The sequence below is a fragment of the Scyliorhinus canicula genome, chromosome 19 (genome assembly GCF_902713615.1).
Source record: "Scyliorhinus canicula chromosome 19, sScyCan1.1, whole genome shotgun sequence".
Classification (NCBI taxonomy): domain Eukaryota; kingdom Metazoa; phylum Chordata; class Chondrichthyes; order Carcharhiniformes; family Scyliorhinidae; genus Scyliorhinus; species Scyliorhinus canicula.
Genome location: NC_052164.1, coordinates 13,144,895 through 13,151,911, shown reverse-complemented (window position 1 = coordinate 13,151,911; position 7,017 = coordinate 13,144,895).

Genomic DNA, 7,017 nt, shown 5'->3' with positions numbered 1-7,017 from the left:
TAATGCTCAGCCCTCTGAAAACTACCAGATCAAATCTACCTTCTGCACACCAGCTCCCCTGTAGTCATGTTTTCTGCATAGTTGGCATGAATTAAACGGCCATTTGCTTGTGTGGTGTATTTTTGACATTCTGGCTTGGCTCAGCATCTCTATAAAAGTGAATCATTTTTGCTCCAGGGCTCATGAACCATTTACCTGGAACTGATAGACTAATAGCAACATCTCAGAAAGTGCAAAAAGGAATTGTTTTTTTATTCTTTGACTAAATGTCAAGGCCAGCACGTATTGTCTGTCCCTAATTGCCATTGAGGTGAATGTCCCGAAATGGTTTATTGTGCCATTTCAATGGAAAGTTAAGAATCAACCACATTGTTGTGGTAAAGATGGTAGATTTCATTCCCTCAAGGACATAAGTGAACCAGATCGATGTTTAAATCAATAGCCTGAATTTTCAGGATGGCGGACACTCAGCGCTCGCCATCCGGAGAGTTGGTAGGGGGCACATTCCGATAATCAGATTGGGCAGCAGTTCACCAGCTTATAAATGTAGTGGGTTCCTGATTCATTGGCAGCAAGGACTTTCAACAAAGAATATTTTATTCCCGGCTTAGCAACTAATTCAACATTTGTGCTCTGCCTATGCTGCCGGGGTAACTCCCGCGCTCCCGTCACGTGACCTCATGTAGCCACGTCATCACGTTGTCAACTCACCACTCAGTCTGCACAACCCCAGCCAGGCACAGTGTTGCAGTGGCCGGAACAGGTACTGCAGCACTGCGCCTGACACGAAGTGCAGGGAGTCAAGGTGTCCTGGGGAGGGTAAAGGTAGGGGATAGCCTGGGTTGCAAGGGGGGCACTCTCAGTGTTGGGGAATCAGCTGGGTTGGAGGGCGGTCTGAAGGTCTCCGGTGAGGGGAGGGCACCCCTGTCAGAAGGGGCTTTCCCACCCAAGATCGTGGGTGAGAACTTTCACTTCGTCCCACCTTCAGCCAGGATGGAAATTGAGGCTGGGTGGGAAATGTGGCATTGAGTGACCATTTAAGGGTCTCTCTCGGGGCAAGACTGTAAACTGTAAAATCACATCTGATCCAGGGTGAGCAGGATCCCAGAAAGAACACTGTCCGTGTGATTTCATACTCCCCCTGCCTCAAAATCCGTTGTGGGGGTGGGGGTAAATACGCAAAGTTCAGGCAATGTGATAATTTCACAATCACCATTACTGAATTGTTTTTTCTTCTACGTTTTCCTTTTCATTTAATTATCTGAATTAATTAACTGCAGGTATTGTGGTGAGATTCAAACTGAGTCATAAGTTCATAGCGTACAGGCCCATCGAGCCTGCTCCGCCATTCCATCATGGCTGATCTCATCCTGGCCTTAACTCCATCGCCCTGCCCGTTCTCCATAACCCTTCAACCCATTACCAATTAAAAATCTGTCTAAGTCCTCCGTAAATTTACTCACTGTCCCAGCACCCACCGCACTCTGGGGTAGCGAATTCCACAGATTCACAACCCTTTGGGAGGAGTCGTTTGTCCTAATCTCTGTTCTAAATTTGCTACCTCTTATCCTAAGTCTATGACCTCTCATTCTAGAATGTTCCACAAGAGGAAGCATCCGCTCCATGTCTACTTTATCTAGACGTTTTATCAACTTGTATACCTCAATATCATTCTTCTAAGCTCCGGAGAGTTTAGGCCTAATCGGTTCAATCTCTCTTCAACCAACAAACACTTCATCCCTGGAATCGCCCTAGTGAACCTCCTCTGAACTGCCTCCAATCCCACTACATCTTTCCTCAAATAAAGGGACATTAGCCAATGACCCTGATTACTAGCCCAGTAACAAAAGCCCTGTCTTATTGTAACCAGTACAGGGAGGAGCTCAGTATCATTAACTCACACACAGGTATCTGGATAATGAATTAACACAACGGCCTCCTGTTATGGGCCAGTGTTTAGAGTATCATGCGTTCACCTGACCCACAACATTTAATAGATTACGGTATGGGGAGCACACGGCCCACTCTACAGGTGTGGTACAGCAGAAATGGAAAAATATTTTTTAAAGCAAAACTATGTTTATTCTATGAACTCAAGTTAACCTTTTTAAAACATACAGTGAACATCTTAGCAACCATCAATTCAAATACAACCCCCAAAGAATACAACACTAAGTAATCCTTAATAACTTCCCAAACAACATCCAGAAGACAAAAGAAACACCTTTTAACAGAAGCACATTAGGTTTACATTCACTACTGAGAACATTTAGAATTCTGAATTCACCAAATAATTAAGAGATAGTCTTTTCATGGCAGAGAGATCAACAGTACACCCGATCTGTCTGGCTTCAGCTCCAACACTGAAAATGAAACTAAAATGCACCCTGCAGCAAACAGCCTAAAACAAAAGTAAAAAGCTGACAGACAGCCCATCTCCACCCACTCTCTGACATCACTGCAGTAATATGAGCAGCCAAACATTTCTTAAAGCGACATTCTCACGACACGCGAAAAAGGAGTAATTTGGGGTTAGAGACAGCAAAGAGGAAATCTGTATTCTGGTTTGTGTCCACCACTTCACAGAGGCAGTTTTGTTTGGAATCAGTAGCTCTGAGAACACAGCCCTCTCTCCAAACCCTTTGCTCAGTGAAACAGAAAGTTGAGGAGGAGGAGGATAAAAATCACAAACATACTGCTAACTTATTTCTCATGGATCGGTTCCAACTGAGGCGCTGAATATTTTGAGGGATTGAATAGAATAAAACCATCAACAACAAATGACTTTAGTTCGTAACCATGCCCAAACACCTTTTTTTTTTAGAACAGTACAGCACAGAACAGGCCCTTCGGCCCTTGATGTTGTGCCGAGCAATGATCACCCTACTCAAGCCCACGTATCCACCCTATACCAGTAACCCAACAACCCCCATTAACCTTATTTTTTAGGACACTAAGGGCAATTTAGCCTGGCCAATCCACCTAACCCGCACATCTTTGGACTGTGGGAGGAAACCGGAGCACCCGGAGGAAACCCACGCAGAGGACGTGCAGACTCCGCACAGACAGTGACCCAGCCGGGAATCGAACCTGGGACCCTGGAGCTGTGAAGCATTTATGCTAACCACCATGCTACCCTGCTGCCCCTATAAATGCGATTTTAATGATGTGCATTCTATTTTATTTCTATTTCCAGAAGGTTTATTTACTCCTTTTCCCGCCCCTCCCCACGACACTTCCTCACCCCACACCCACCCCAAGATCGCCCCAAGCCACAGAACAACCTAAACCTGATCCGGTTTCAAATAGTAAACAATTCCCATCACTGAAGGAATAAAAAGCCTTTTGCCGCGTGCAGCGGAACTCTGACATCTGATGGAAAATGTGGCTTCTGGCTCGAAACCTCACAGAAATGTAACAAAACAATATTCAGCCCTGATCAGAAATGGCGGCAACAAACCCCGAGGTGATGGGGGAAATCCCATCAGTTGGCAAATCTGCCGTAGGTTTGAGGTTATTCACACACTTTGGCTTCAGAATATCATCAGTCATTCGCAGCCTCTGGGATAAATGGTGGCTCTTGATTAAAGAGTTTTTTTTTTAAATCCTCATTTATTAAAGATCTTAAGTGCTGGAGCCCAAGACTTCAGCATCTGTTGCACTTCAGACACGGCTACAGGCTGCGTGAGACACCATAGGGAAACAAATTATTGGCAGCCTTGATCTGGTCACAGCAGGCACTGAGAAAAATACAAATTAAGAGGCACTTGACATACTAGCTGCAACCCCAAACCATTTTGCACCTTTTACTAAGCCCTTGGGGTTATGCACTATCTGAAAGGCTGGTTTAATCAGATTCCACAGGGGCTTTCAAAATACAGGATCACAGAATTTGTACGCCGCAGAAGGAGGCCAGTCGGCCCATCGTGTCTGCACCAGCTCTCCGCACGAGCATCGTGACTTTGTGCCATTCCCCCGCCTCTTCTCTGTACCCCTGCACCGTGTTCCTATTCAAGTCATCATCTATTTCCCTCTTGAATGCCTCAATCGGACATTTGGATTTCTTCTTGAAGAGGATTAATTTGCAGGGTTATGGGGAAGAAGGTGGTCTGGGGGACAGAGTGGGGCAGGTTCCTTCAAAGAGCTGCCACAGGCTCAGTGGACAAAATGGCCTCCTACTGCTCTGTAGGATTCTTCTATTCTTGGGCCGAGCCTTGGAAGGGATCACTGTACGTCTGCTTGGCAAACAACTGCATCCTGAAGGATGATTTTGTTTGCTGTTTATTCTGCCAACTGGAGAAATATCCTAAACCTGGTTGTGAAGAAGACACAGAGACTCAAATGCTTTGGTAGAGACTGTTTATTGTCGAGCAACTCCCACTTCAGTGCTGACTGACTTTTCTTTACAAACACATCTGTGTTTAATTAACTAATAAATATTAACTCAAAACCTATTAATCTTATTACCTTCCACTACTATGTATTTAACATCCACATCAAACAAACCTATTAGATACCAATACTGATGACTTACCCAGTAACGCCTTTCCACAGGACATTGTCTCAGTTGGTTTACTAAGGGGAGCAAGAGGGAGTAAAACTCAAATGCATGAAGAATACCAGACCCCAAAGTTCAGCCCCAATGGCTAGGAATTGTGGCTGAGTTAATCAGCTCTTATAAAGGAGTAATCAATAAGAGCTGTTGAGTTCAAGTAGGGGACCAGGAGTTCATCGAGTGGGTACAAGAATTTAGACCAGAAGGTCTAGACTTGATGGGCTGAATGGCCTCCTTTTGCACTGTAGGGATTCTATGCTTCTATGAAGGTCATGTCGAGGCATTGGATAAGGAGGATCTTGAAGAATAGTTGGGAGGGCCAGGCAAGAATAAAGTATCAAATGTGGCGAAGGAGACAGATTAGAACATAGAACATTACAGCGCAGTACAGGCCCTTCGGCCCTCAATGTTGCGCCGGCCTGTGAAACCAATCTAAAGCCCATCTACACTATTCCATTATCATCCATATGTTTACCCAATGACCATTTACATGCCCTTAATGCTGGCGAGTCCACTACTGTTGCAGGCAGGGCATTCCACGCCCTTACTACTCTCTGAGTAAAGAACCTACCACTGACATCTGTCCTATATCTATCTCCCCTCAATTTAAAGCTATGTCCCCTCGAGCTAGCCATCACCATCCGAGGAAAAAAGCTCTCACTGCCCACCCTATCTAATCCTCTGATCATCTTGTATGCCTCAATTAAGTCACCTCTTAACCTTCTTCTCTTGATCAAACAGCCTCAAGTCCCTCAGCCTTTCCTCGTAAGATCTTGCCTCCATACCAGGCAACATCCTGGTAAATCTCTTCTGCAACCTTTCCAATGCTTCCACATCCTTCCTATAATGCGGTGATCAGAACTGCACGTAATACTCCAAATGCGGCCGTACCAGAGTTTTGTACAGCTGCAACGTGACCTCATGGCTCCAGAACTCAATCCCTCTACCAATAAAAGCTAACACACCGTACGCCTTCTTAATAACCCTATCAACTTGGGTGGCAACTTTCAGGGATCTATCTACATGGACACCGAGATCTCTCTGCTCATCCACACTACCAAGAATCTTACCATTCATCCAGTACTCTGTATTCCCTCCAAAATGAATCACCTCACACTTTTCCGCATTAAACTCCATTTGCCACTTCGCAGCCCAGCTCTGCAGCTTATCTATGTCCCTCTGTAACCTGCAACATCCTTCCGCACTGTCCACAACTCCACCGACTTTAGTGTCATCCGCAAATTTACTCACCCATCCTTCTACGCCCTCCTCCAGGTCATTTATATAAATGACAAACAGCAGTGGCCCCAAAACAGATATTTGTGGTACACCACTAGTAACTGAACTCCAGGCTGAACATTTTCCATCAACCATCACCCTCTGTCTTCTTACAGCTAGCCAATTTCTGATCCAAACCGCTAAATCACCCTGAATCCCAAGCTTCCGTATTTTCTGCAATAGCCTTTAGATTAATAAAGGGAGAAACTGCATATTAAGATGTAACTAGCTGAACCATAGGAACGGAAGGGTGACCTATTTCCAGAGCCAGCCGGATTTCACTTTTGTCTAACTTTTCCATTGAACTGTTTTGTGTTTCTCTTTCCCAGTCCTCATTTCTTTCATGTAACTAATTTCACTCTAATTCACCCGGTTTCCTTCACTGTTATTCGGCTGTGTTGCTCTGTCCTCGTTGGTTGAGGAGATATTCTGTTGGTCCCACCATTCACCAAGTTCCCAGCTGCCCTATAGATTGCGCCATCGGCTCGCATTTCCAGCAATTTACAACATCGCAAATTTGGACTGAAGAATGGGGACGTTTGGGGGGCACCATAAGTTGTTTTTTGCAGAAAATTCTTGGCTAACACTTGGGAGATTTAGAAAATTTGCGTTTGCGGCCCCTTCTGTCAATCGAGAATGAGCTGCCAGGCAACAGTGGTGTCTCGCGACCCCTCAAGTGTTATGCTCAGGTGCTATAGCTGATGAATGGGAGACAGAGGCCGGGGAGGGAGGGGGGGGGGGGGGGGGGGGGGGGGGGTCAGTTGAGCTGAGCTGAAGGAGTGTAGACCGTCTGGAATAATGGTCTGCTTCACTGGCTGCAAGTTGCTGACGCGCTTTACTGAACACGTCCCAAATGTGCAGTCAATTTACAAAATACTACGCTTTAATATATAACTGCTCTCCACCTGGGATCCCTGGGCACATTTCCTTTCAAATTCTGAGCCCAGAGATGGAACAGGTTTTAATCGCAGCAATGAAATGTTAATGGGCGGGGGAGGCACAGAGCCCAGATTCGTTCCAATCAATCTTCAGTCAGCTGTTTTCCTCAGCGTGTGGAGCACAGGCTGCCATCTGTCATTGTCTAAATCATTTCTGCCTCAATTAAAGTTCAATTTCTACTTTTAGCAGCAATTTCTGAATTGCGCCCATTCCGTGTGTACCAGACTTCAGCCAATTAAAGCTAC